The sequence below is a fragment of the Mobula birostris genome, chromosome 7, assembly GCF_030028105.1.
Source record: "Mobula birostris isolate sMobBir1 chromosome 7, sMobBir1.hap1, whole genome shotgun sequence".
Taxonomy (NCBI): Eukaryota; Metazoa; Chordata; class Chondrichthyes; order Myliobatiformes; family Myliobatidae; genus Mobula; species Mobula birostris.
This window is the reverse complement of record NC_092376.1, coordinates 53,361,148-53,373,431: the sequence shown is the minus strand read 5'-3', so window position 1 is coordinate 53,373,431 and position 12,284 is coordinate 53,361,148. Positions and strand designations below refer to the sequence as shown.

At 43.6% G+C, this 12,284-nt stretch overlaps 1 protein-coding gene across 10 annotated transcripts in view; it reads right to left on the bottom strand.

Moving 5' to 3' along the window:
• The window catches only part of dcun1d5 (DCN1, defective in cullin neddylation 1, domain containing 5 (S. cerevisiae)), a 29,890-nt gene extending 22,969 nt beyond the window's left edge, over positions 1-6,921 (bottom strand). The window contains exons 1-3 of one of the 10 annotated variants that reach the window (XM_072263153.1): positions 6,785-6,921; positions 5,168-5,221; positions 4,057-4,177 (exon numbers count right to left, since the gene is read on the bottom strand). The gene's annotated coding sequence lies outside the window, so the exon portion shown is untranslated. Of the gene's footprint in view, positions 1-4,056; positions 4,178-5,167; positions 5,222-5,939; positions 5,962-6,129; positions 6,279-6,366; positions 6,755-6,784 lie in introns of those variants that run through there. The other 9 variants (XM_072263155.1, XM_072263152.1, XM_072263154.1 and 6 more) reach the window with 9 other exon arrangements.
• Positions 6,922-12,284: the final 5,363 nt, after the last annotated feature.

The window sequence follows — 12,284 nt, the reverse complement described above, 5'->3', positions numbered from 1 at the left end:
TTGGAAGAAATGATAGAGAATGCTGCACAAACAATTCAGATTAGTCTGAAGAATAATTTTATAAACTGATTGCATTCAATCAATAGAATGATCAACAAAACTGCAATCCTGAGTAGCCTTTTAATCTTTGTTCCACCCAACAGCAAGCAAGATCAAATTAGTTAAACTTGTCCACTGCAATCCTTGGTAAATTAGTCTTGATGTTACATTCCACATGTTGCCTAATTTGGTTGCAGCTACAGGGGTGCAGATGCACGGATGAAATCTAGATTGCCAAAAGGACATCTCGTACCCAAAGGTAAAGCATCCATCCTATACAACATCCATAGAATGTCGATTTCTATCAATGCCAGAACACTGTTTCTGGATTTCAGTTCAGCATTCAACACTATTTATTGTCCCACAGACCCTTGGTGAACAAAGTCCTTTACATTGGTCTAAATACACCATTGTGCACCTGGGTGCTGGATTTCTTAACCAGTCAGGATGCACAACAGCTCTCCCTCCCTGTCATCCTCAAATCAGGTGTCCCCCACCCCCAGGCCACGTGCTGATTCCACTGGACACTCTACTCACACATGACTACATGGCCAAATGTCCCAGCAATCACATTGTCAAGTATGCAAATATCACAACAGTGGTGGGGCTTATCATCAACAACAATACGACGGCCAACAGAAGACGTGGACGGCTTGAGGTCTGGTGCCAGGCAAATGACCTCTTCCCCAATGTCAACAAGACAAAGGAGATGGTTATCGACTTTAGGAAAACCTGCACCTCTCACATCCCTCTTCTTATTGGTGGCACAGCAGGGGAAACTGAGCAGTTTCAATCACCTGGAAGTGCACATCTTGCACAACCTCTCATGGTCCAAGAACGCATCCTCCACTGTCAATAAAGCTCACTAACTCCTCCTTTCTGAGAGAGCTGGTCAATGCACATCAATTCTCAGGATCTTCTACAGATGCGCGGTTGAGAGCATCCGAACATGCTGCATCACTATGTGGCATGAACTATACTGCAGCAGACAGGAGGGCTCGACAATAGGTAGTTAAAGCTGCCCAACGCATCAGGGAAGAGGCTATGCAGCATCCAAATCATGATCACCAGCCCCGAAAATATTTACGTCCCCCAAGCAGTCAGGCTGATCAACACCTTCACCCAACCTGCCACCCTACGTACACACCTACCATCACTTTATGTCTATACAATCAATGTACATAACAGTTACTTGTATGTTGTGTTTCTAGGATTGCTCTTATACTTGTGTTTTCAATCATATTCTTTATGCTTGTGTTTTTTTTATGCTGCATCAGATCCAGAGTAACAATCATTCGGTTCTCCTTTATACTCATACTGAAGAAGGATAATAAACAATCTTGAATTTTCCTGTCTCGATGTTATATAATAGGGATGCTTTGACAACATATTGGAAGCTGTGAGGGCAGGGGCTAGGAATTCCCAGATTTTAAATTCTACGCCATGGAGATTAGGGAACAATGACTATGAACATTCAAGTTGAATCCCCAATTTACCTAGTACCTGGGACTCACATGCTGGTGGCCACCAACAGAAATTTAAGAGCTCTGCTAAAACACTGCATTGACTTGATCGGTTGAGAATCTTTGAATCAACTGTCCCTACGTCAGTCTTCCTACAAAATTGGCACATACACAAGCTTGAAGGGTTTGCAGACAATGCTAAATTTGCTGATGCTTTTTGAACATGGACAGGGAAGAAATATGTTCAACCTTGATTTCGAAAGGGGAAAAATGGTTGCCACTGAAATCCCCAACTCTTTGGGAAAAAAAAGTCTCTTTTTTGAATGCCATGGAGTGTTGCCTTCTGAGGTTAATAGTCCGATTTTAGAAATAGATCTTTTTTTTGGCGTGTGCATGCATCCATGCGTGCATGTGCGATGTTGGCGGGACGATGTCTTTTTCATGCCTTTACAAGACACGGAGCAAGAGAGAGATGCGCCACTCCTCACACAGACATTTCGCAGTATTTTTCCCTTTATTTTACGAGGTCGAGTTGCAATCTCGACACTCAACCAGGCACGGATGGAAAGCGTACTCGGGAGCGGGAGCGGCTGGGTTTAAACCCGGGAACCTCCATTCCAAAGTCTGGCGCTGATGTCACTGTGCCACCAGCCGGCCTAGAAATAGATCTTACTCACTTCTTAAAATCATTACATACAAGGTCCATAGTTACAAGAAAATCAAAGTTTTTTTATTACCCTGTTGGACGCGTGAACTTGTTCCATGTTGTTGCAATGTAACATTGGCAACACTCAGCCAAATCAAGACAGATAGCTTCCACCTCTGAGTAATAAAGTTCAAAAATAATCTGGAGACCCAGTAGCACAAGGTTGTTCTTGTGGGCCAATGCAGGGTGCATCTCTAATTGAGAGGTGCAAAAGCAGTGTGCCAAGCTTCTGCTTCCATCTTGCAAATACCCTACGGAATATCCTGTGGAATGTGGCTGATGGATTTTACCCTTGCGTTCCTGCCTAGATCTCGCCATTTCCTTTGCAACAACAAGTGGGAATTAAATTCTTGTATTCCAATTGAGATCTAATATTTTCCATTTTACAACAGAAGTGTTCAATGCACATCACCGTAAAAGTTCAGATTCAGATACTTTTCTTAAATGTCATGAAAGGTTCCCTTCAAAGGCCATTTTTATTTTCCAACCCCCAGCTTTTTTTAGTTTATTTCACTAGTCTCTAGTTGCACATGCACTTGGATACAGCTAGACTGTATTTGGATGCCACAAGACTCTCCTCTTCACTTAGTCAAGACATCTTTAGTTTTGAGCGCAGCAAACTCCTTTCAGGCCAACTACTGATAGGTTTCAAGTTCCTTCAGACTTTACAGCCTTTATGCCTCACTCAGTACTTAGTAGTTATTACTCACTGCGTTTTAATGGTAAATTTCATAATTTTGGTCCATCTGCTAACTGAGAAGCAAACTCTGCACCTCAAAGAGTTGCACAGAAAGGAACTTGATAATGCAGGCTAGAAAGCATGTGTTAAGTCTTGCTCTGCATTTATACATCTGAATTTATTCACATTGCAATGGTCCATTCATGAGCATTTTTATGCAAAACACAAAAAGGGTTAAAATCTTTCCATTTTTATTCTCAAAGCAAATTATGCTACCCTTTGAAATCCATAATACTGGAATCTCAGGGATCGTAGCTCTTCTAGAAGCAATCAGAATACACATTACAAAGTGCATACAATGGTCTGACCACCTGCAGGTCGCAGCATGGATTGCACTGAGCAGGCCACAAACCTCCACGTATGCTGTTTCTGAGATGAAATATTTCTGTGTTCCAATAAAGCTCAGTTGTGCAAGCTATGGGAGAGAGTTTGGGAAAGATATGGACTTCACAGACTTTTGCATTCAAACTCAATTCTTGATGTGTGCAAATAGCTGTAATGTCATCATATTTTGTTTTACCCTGCTCTCTAGTTGCTATTGGGATTGCCCTTGTGTCCAGAGGAGACAATGGCAGGTTTTATTTGAGTACTGAACTTGGGATGTTGTCTAAATATGCAATTAAGAGGGGGTGGGAGCAGTGCATCTTGTAGGTAGTTCCATTACATTGGGCTGTAGTACATTAGGAGTGAAGAGAGGGAAGAAAGACAAAGACAAAATGAGTGAAATGGTCTCTGATCTTGTGCTTTAAGTGCTACTACAAATATATACAGATAATACCATGACAACTTAGATAGTTTACATGACGAAGATATTTTGAGATGTCAGTTAAACTACCCTATGTCACCTAGACATTGTGCTGGTTACTTATAACTCTAAGGTTACTTATAACTCTAAGGATCCTGATAGTGTTGGTAGGTCAGGTTGTTGGCTTTTCTGTTGAAGCTAGCAATTACCTACTGCAAATATGGTACGAATGTTATTTATCCTCTGTAATTAACTGAAATTTGACAGTCAGCTAAAGAAGCAGCTTCCCCTATATTTCTAAATTATAAAAAATGTTCTACTCAATAATTGCCAACTTTCCATTACAAATGCAAAGTAGTTTTACCTCCTTGATTTCTTGTTTCTCAAATCTATCCACAGCTGATCTGATGCAGATGCCCTCATCCCAGCCTTTGTTATCTTGATTCAATTATTACACCCTCTTCTGGATATCTGCACACAACTTCCTGTAAACAAGCATAATACAACCTACTTGTTTGTATCCTAATTTTTTCCTCCCCATCAAACTATTACCTTGATGGTCAATGACCTATTTGGACCTCCAGTTCAGCAATTATTTGACCTTAATATTCGCATTCATGTTTTCAAACCCCTTGAAAACCCTTCCACTTGCAATCTCTATAACCTCCTACAGCTTTCAAACACTGGGACAGTTCCAGTCTTGTAATTCTGGCCTCATGTACATGCTGATTTTAATCACTAAGTCATAGGCCACTGCTAAGATTCCTTTTCCAAAACTTACCAGCTCTCTGACCATTTAGATAAGAGTCTTAAAGCCACTGATTTGATTAACTTTTTGTGACCTGCCCAAGTAGGTGTCATGTTTCATGTATAATATTTCAGCAAAATAGCTTTGGAACAATACGAAAGCTGCATGACAAACTTCCTAATCATGGTTACTTCAAATGAAACCTCAAATGAACCTGTTTTTTTTCCAGCCAGCATTTATACCCAATGGATGGGTAGGCAGAACTGGGAACGCTGTTGCCTGCAGCACAGTAAAATGATAGAATGCAAAATATGTATTTGCCAAGATTAACTGGTTCACTACAAAATTGTGCTTTTCCACTACTATACAAATATTAATTACAATGTAGTGTGCTGCTGCTACAAAAAGGTAATTTTCAAAGTATTCATAGGTATAATTTGAAATTGATGAACCTGAAAAAATAATGCAATACAGGGACAGATTTATGACAACAGATATTTGATTTCTACATCTCACTGTAGCAAAGTTTCTAGTTTCATTGTATTAGTACCATTCAGGAAGCAAACCATACCCATTCAAAGATTGTGCAGGCCGCTAAAAAAGGAAAGGTTTCTAGTTGCAAGATGTATTAGATGTATTCTGTTATAATATTTTCAACCATAAACAACCGTTAACCTAATTAAGTCGGAGAGCAAGAGATTAAAGATGGCAATATTCCAACACTTACCAGTCGATTGAACGTTCGAGATATCGGATAGTCTGCCAGTATGAGTCAGTCTCACTAGAAAAAAAATTACAACGAGAGTGTTAAACACGGTTTTGTGTACAAATCCCTAACTACAAGGACAAAACACCATCTGCACGTTTAACTGAAATAAAGAGTGCATTAAAAAAACCTCTGGAATGTTACGTTTTCGTTCTGAACGCTGCAGAACAAATCATGAACCAGAAGCAGACTGGACATAACAAAAATAACAGACAATGCTAATGGCATCTTAAATAGGTCCACGAAAAATGCGATGGTTAATTTGACTGCTTTTGAAATTACAACTCTTTCACTGACCTTTAGGCCAATGTTTTCCAACTGGCCTAGGCGACAAATAAAAAGGTAGAAATCAACCAGAAATAAATTCTCTAAAAGCTTAACAAGCAAACCCCAAAATACTATTAAATCTTATGATTAACTCTTGACGTCTCTTCAAAGATGGTGACTAACTGCGCAATTGTATTGGTAAAGGCCCTCGATCCCACCAGAAGGAGCTGCCGCCAGAACGGAGCTTTGACAGGCAGCATCCGCTCCAATGCCTCGCAATTACTGTGCAATTTAGAGGGGAAGCCGTTCAGAAGAAATGCTAATTACGTTCGGTGGGGCCTTCCTTGACTGAGTGAACGACCTAGATTCAGGTCAAAAAACAAAGTTACAATAAAATTTCTCTTTGCGTCGTTTACAGGATGACTAATTGAAGGTCTTAACGATTACTGCGCTGTGCAACACACACCAGCCACCTCTCGACACCAACTTCCGAAAGGCCACCGGGCGCCTCTACTACCGGGCAGGAAATTGTGTGGGTTTCGGGGATTTGGGATCGGGTCTGACAAAGAAATCGCCCTTTCGCGCAGCGGATACACCCCTCCCTCTCACCACCCCCTCCCCCATAAGCAGCACTCAGTAGGAGACAAGCCGGTCACCGAGGGAGAGGGCGGGCTGGCCCGCGCCGGGCAGGAAGACGACATGAAGAGGCTCCGAAGCAGACGCTCTGCTGTCGGAACCCGCCGCCTCGGGAGGAGAAGAATCATCAGCCCTGAGGGGACATCCGGGCCGGACCCGGGAGCCGACGCCCGCCCTCCCCCTTTACACATCGCACGTATAGAAGGGAGCCGGCGCGGAATGCGGACGGGTCGTGGAGGATCAGAGCGCGGCTGCACCTGTCACCCCGCCGCTCCGGGCAGCCGGGAACACGCGGCGTTTATCCGCTCCCCGCGTTGCCTCTACAGTTCGGTCTCGGCGACTCCAACAACGACACTGCGATCACTTCCGGGGCTGAGGGACAAGGTCGGCGCAGCCACTGCCCGACAGCGCGCACTGTAGGGGGAGCGAGGGTTGCAACCGGGGCGCTGCTGAGACAAGCGCATTGAGTGGCAGGCCTGACATAGGCTGCATTGACCCTGTAGACTGAAATAACCCACGGCAGCAGAGAGCGGCCGCTGGTAATTGTCACCCCCCTGCAAACAAATCACTGCCCAAGGGGAAGACATTTCCCCATCTGGGATGCCGCCGCCAAGCGCAGGTTTCGCCACAGGAGCAGAGTTGGAGCCCAGAGCAATATTATTCTGTACATCTGACCGTCACCACACGCGCTGACCAACAGCTGCAGCACTCCCGTCAGTGGCGGTGCCCCTCAGAGCGACTGCGAGTCATCGCCGTTCATCGCGCCCCGCTTCTGCCCCGCGGTCCTTCCAGAGGCGGTGCAACTTGTGCGAGGGCGTCCACCTAACAACCCGGCGAATTCCTTAAAGGGGACAGCGCCGCCCCGCGCTTGTGCCAGCTTTCTGTGGTATTGTCTAGGCGGGAGATGGTGGTTTACCGCTTTAAGCCACGGCGCAATGACGTTCCCTTTCTCGGCGATGCGTCACTTCCGCTCTGCTGGGCCGTTGCCGTGTGGGGTAACTGTGGACGCTGTTTGTTGCCAACCGGGCGGGCTTGAGCTGATCGCCCGGCCCGCCAGCTCCTGCCTCCCAGTTCGGCGAGCTCTGCAGTTAGTTACCACCCATAACGCGGTAGTGCGGAGATTTGCCCCGTGGGGACGCGGAGCGTGTTGAAAACGGCGGGACAAGTCCGGTAAGATGGTAGCGCGCTTGGTCGCAGCTGCCTCTCTGGGTCCAACACCTGAGGCAAATGTGCGTCTTATCACGAACAAGAGAACATCTGCAGATGTTGGAACTTTACAGTGTTTTAGATTACCACTGTCCAAAAAGGCCTTGCGACCAAAAGAAAAATATTTAAGACACACGTCTAGCACACACAAAATGCTGGAGGAGCTCAGCAGGTCAGGCAGCACCTGTGAAAATGAGATAATAGTCGATGTCAGGGCTGTTGAATAGTCTCGGCTGGAAACCCTTCTCCATACACGCTGTCAGGCCTGCTGAGTTCCTCCAGCATTTTGTCTGTGCTAGACGTGGGTCTTAAATATTTTCCTTGTGGTCGCAAGGTCTTTTTGGACAGTGGTTATCTAAAACACTGTAAATCGGGTGTGTTGGGGAGACCGACTGCAAGGAAGCTGCATGGCTTTGGTTCCTGTGCGAACAGGACCTCGTGCCTGTTACAGATATCCAGCGATGGAGGCGCTGTGGGAAAGTAGAGTAGAGCTACTAGGACTTGATGTTTCAATCCCTATGGTAAATTGGCACTCTCGATGTTGGCAGTGGGTTTGGAGTGGTGACAAGGAGGGAGGGTAGGTACGTCATCGGGGTCATCAGGTGGGCACCCTCCTTTGACGTTTCGTTGATAAGCCCACGACATCTCCAGAGGGCTCAACGGTGCTACCTGGCGTCCCAGATACACCCCCCTCAGTTCCATACCCTCCTGTCTTCATCTTGCAGCCCAGTTGTTGTCTTTCCTTTTAATCCAAATCCAATTGCTGCTTTCTTCTGCTGCATTTGACAGCTTGTTGGAGGGAGTGACCCCTCACCCCCATCTTCTTCAATAGACTGGTCCTGGTCATAGATGTAGCAACGAATCCTCTGCATCCCACTTCTACAGGGAAAATCTGTGCTGGGTTGGGGCCTGGTCCCCTACAGGATGACTTTTCCGCTTGTATTACTCTGCAGTCTTCGCTCCCTGGAAGGCAAGCTGGATTTACGGCACAAGATGAAGAACTGATGTGACACTGAAATATCGCTGCAGGACAGCATCACATGCATAATCAATCTTAAGGCCAATGCACTCAGGGACGTGCTAATATTTTTGTGACTGTATGTACTATTATTACTATGTGTATTGTGTGTGAATTATGTACTGTATTTTGCACTTGGCCCAGGAGCAATGCTATTTCATGTATCGCTATATATACAGTGGCATGCAAAAGTTTGGGCACCCCTGGTCAAAATTTCTGTTGCTGTGAATAGCTAAGTGAGTAAAAGATGAACTGATTCCCAAAAGGCATAAAGTTAAAGATGACACATTTCTTTACTATTTTAAGCAAGAAAACATTTTTATTTCCATCCTTTGCAGTTTCAAAATAACAAAACAGGAAAAGGGCCAGAAGCAAAAGTTTGGGCACCCTGCATGGCAGTACTTAGTAACACCCACTTTGGCAAGTATCACAGCTTGTAGATGCTTTTTGTAGCCAGCTAAGAGTCTTTTAATTCTTGTTTGGGGGATTTTCGCCCATTTTTCCCTGCAAAAGGCTTCTAGTTCTGTGAGATACTTGGGCCGTCTTGCATGCACTGCTCTTTTGAGGTCTATCCACAGATTCTCAAAGATGATTACGTCAGGGGACTGTGAGGGCCATGGCAAAAACTTCAGCTTGCGCCTCTTGTGGTAGTCCATTGTGGATTTTGAGGTGTGTTTAGGATCATTATCCTGTTGTAGAAGCCATCCTCTTTCCATCTTCGGCTTTTTTACTGACAGTGTGATGTTGGCTTCCAGAATTTGCTGGTATTTAATTGAATTCATTCTTCCCTCTACCAGTAAATGTTCCCCGTGCCACTGGCTGCAACACAAGCTCAAAGCATGATCGATCCACTCCTGTGAGAGGTTCTTTTCATGAAATTCTGCACCCTTTTTTCTCCAAATATACCTTTGCTCATTGCGGCCAAAAATTTCTACTTTAACTTCATCAGTCCACAGGACTTGTTTCCAAAATGCATCAGGCTTGTTTAGATGTTGCTCTGAACCTTTTGAATAGAACTTTTTGGCTGCAATAAGCAAAGTTTGGAGAAAAAAGGGTGCAGAATTTCATGAAAAGAACCCCTCTCCAACTGTTAAGCACAGGGGCGGATCAATCATGCTTTGGGCTTGTGTTGCAGCCAGTGGCACGGGGAACATTTACTGGTAGAGAGAAGAATGAATTCAATTAAATACCAGCAAATTCTGGAAGCAAACATCACACTGTCTGTAAAAAAGCCGAAGATGGAAAGAGGATGGCTTCTACAACTGGATAATGATCCTAAACACACCTCAAAATCCACAATGGACTACCTCAAGAGGCGCAAGCTGAAGTTTTTGCCATGGCCCTCACAGTCCCCTGACCTAAACATCTTCGAGAATCTGTGGATAGACCTCAAAAGAGCAGTGCGTGCAAGACGGCCCAAGAATCTCACAGAACTAGAAGCCTTTTGCAGGGAAGAATGGGTGAAAATCCCCCAGACAAGAATTGAAAGACTCTTAGCTGGCTACAAAAAGCATTTACAAGCTGTGATACTTGCCAAAGTGGGTTTTACTAAGTACTGCCATGCAAGGTGCCCAAACTTTTACTTCAGGCCCTTTTCCTTTTTTGTTATTTTGAAACTGCAAAGGATGGAAATAAAAAAGTTTTCTTGCTTAAAATATTAAAGAAATGTGTCATCTTTAACCTTATGTCTTTTAGAAATCAGTTCATTTTTTACAGGCTTAGCTATTCACAGTAACAGAAATTTTGACCGGGGTGCCCAAAATTTTGCATATCACTGTATGTATATGGTGAGTGACAATTAAAACTTGAACTGAGCCAAAGGAAGCTTCACCCACTGCCCACTGGTACAATGAGATCCTTTCTCCTAGGGAAATGTGATGGGCTGTTCTATTGAGTGCTGTGGAGGTACAAAGGGACTTGAGAGTCCTCATGCAGGACTCCCTGAAGGTTAACTTGCAGGCTGAGTTGGTAGTAAGCAAAGCAAATGCAATGTTCGCATTCTTTTTGAAATGACTAGAATATAGAAGCATGGATGTAATGATAAATCTTCATAAGGTTACATGTGGAATTTTTTGAGCAGTTTTTGGGCTCCTTAATCCATGAAAGTATGTGCTGGCATTGGAGAAGGTCCAGAGGAGGTTTATGAGAATGATCTTGAGGCTGAAAAGGTTAACATATGAGGAGCATTTGATGGATCTGGGTTTAGGACAAGGACAGTCTCATTGAAACCTACCAAATATTGAGAGGCCTGGATAGAGTAGACGTGGAGAGGATGTTTCTAGTAGAGGGAGAGTCTTGGATAGGTGTGAACAGCCTCTGTATAACAGGATGTCTCTTTCGAACAGAGATGAGATGAAATTTCATTAGCCAGAAGCTGGTGAATCTATGGAATTCATTGCTATAGATGGCTGTGGAGGCCAAGTCATTGGGTATATTTAAAGCTGAGGTTGCTATGTTCCTGATTAGTAAGGATGGCAAAGCATAAAGGGAGAAGACAGGAGAATGGTGTTGAAAGGGAATAAAATCAGCCATGATTGAATGGCGGAGCAGGCTTGTTGGGCAATATGGCTTAATTCTCCTCTGTCTTATGATCTTATTTCTCATCACGTTTTTGGTGATATTTATGCATTGATAATGGCTTGAGATTGATTTCAGTCAGAAGAAATTATCTTGCCCCATCAACTCTGTTGTCTCTTTTACTGTAGCAGAAGTGAGATATACCAACTAGTGGTGTCACAGCAACAACCTTGAGCTCGATGTCAGTAAGATGAAAGAGCTGATTGTGGACTTTAGGAAGGGCAAGACGAAGGAACACATACCAATCCTCATAGAAGGATCAGAAGTGGAGAGAGTGAGCAGTTTCAAGATCCTGGCTGTCAAGATCTCTGGACCTAATCTGATCCCAACTTATCGATGCAGCTATAAGGAAGGCAAGATGGTGGCTATACTTCATTAGGAGTTTGAAGAGATTTGGTGTGTCAACAAAAACCTCTATAGATGTACTGTGGAGTGTATTCTGACAGGCTGCATCAGTGTCTGGTATGGGGCGGGGGAGACTTCTACACAGGACTGAAGGAAGCTGCAGAGAGTCGTAAATTTAGTCGGCTCCATCTTGGGTACTAGTCTACAAAGTACCCAGGACATCTTCAAGGAGCGGTGTCTCAGCAAGGCAGTGTCCATTATTAGGGACCCCCAGCACCCAGAGTATGCCCTTTTCTCACTGTTACCAACAGGTAGGAAGTACAGAATCCTGAAGGCACACACTCAGTGATTCAGGAACAACTTCTTCCCCTCTGCCATCCGATTCCTAAATGGACATTGATCCCATGAACGCTCTCTCACTTTTTTTTAACGTGTATTATTTCTGTTTTTGCACAATTTCTAATTTATTCAATTTGCATATACAGTAATTTATTATTTTTTTCTTCTATACTATGTATTGCATTGAACAACTGCTGCTAAGTTAACAAATTTCACGACACATGCTGGTGATAATAAACTTGATTCTGGTTCTAAATGAAGGAGTTTGTTTTCTATGGCTCATTTCGTAGTACTCTTAACTTTGATTTATAAATTGATTAGATAAGTTGTAGACTTTTCAGCACAGAAATAAATCTAGGATGTCGCTGCCATACATTACTCATGGAAGTGAATTTATTAATTTTTCATAAGAAATATCAAACACTTGATTCTCTCAGATATAGAAGTTCTTTCAGACAATTATTTCCTGGAGATCTAGCTGATGCTTATTGCATTGCTGTTAGTACTAAAACTATTTATCGGTTGTTTACAGGTTGATATGAGCCATAAAATTCACTGTATTTCCTAAGTTGCCACAGTACTTCATTTGGGTACTTTAGGATATCCTGAATTATGAAAGACTGTAAAACTGCAAGCTCTTTGTTTGTCCATGCTTGTTCATACTGAGCCACAGTTCCCTGCCTTTATCAT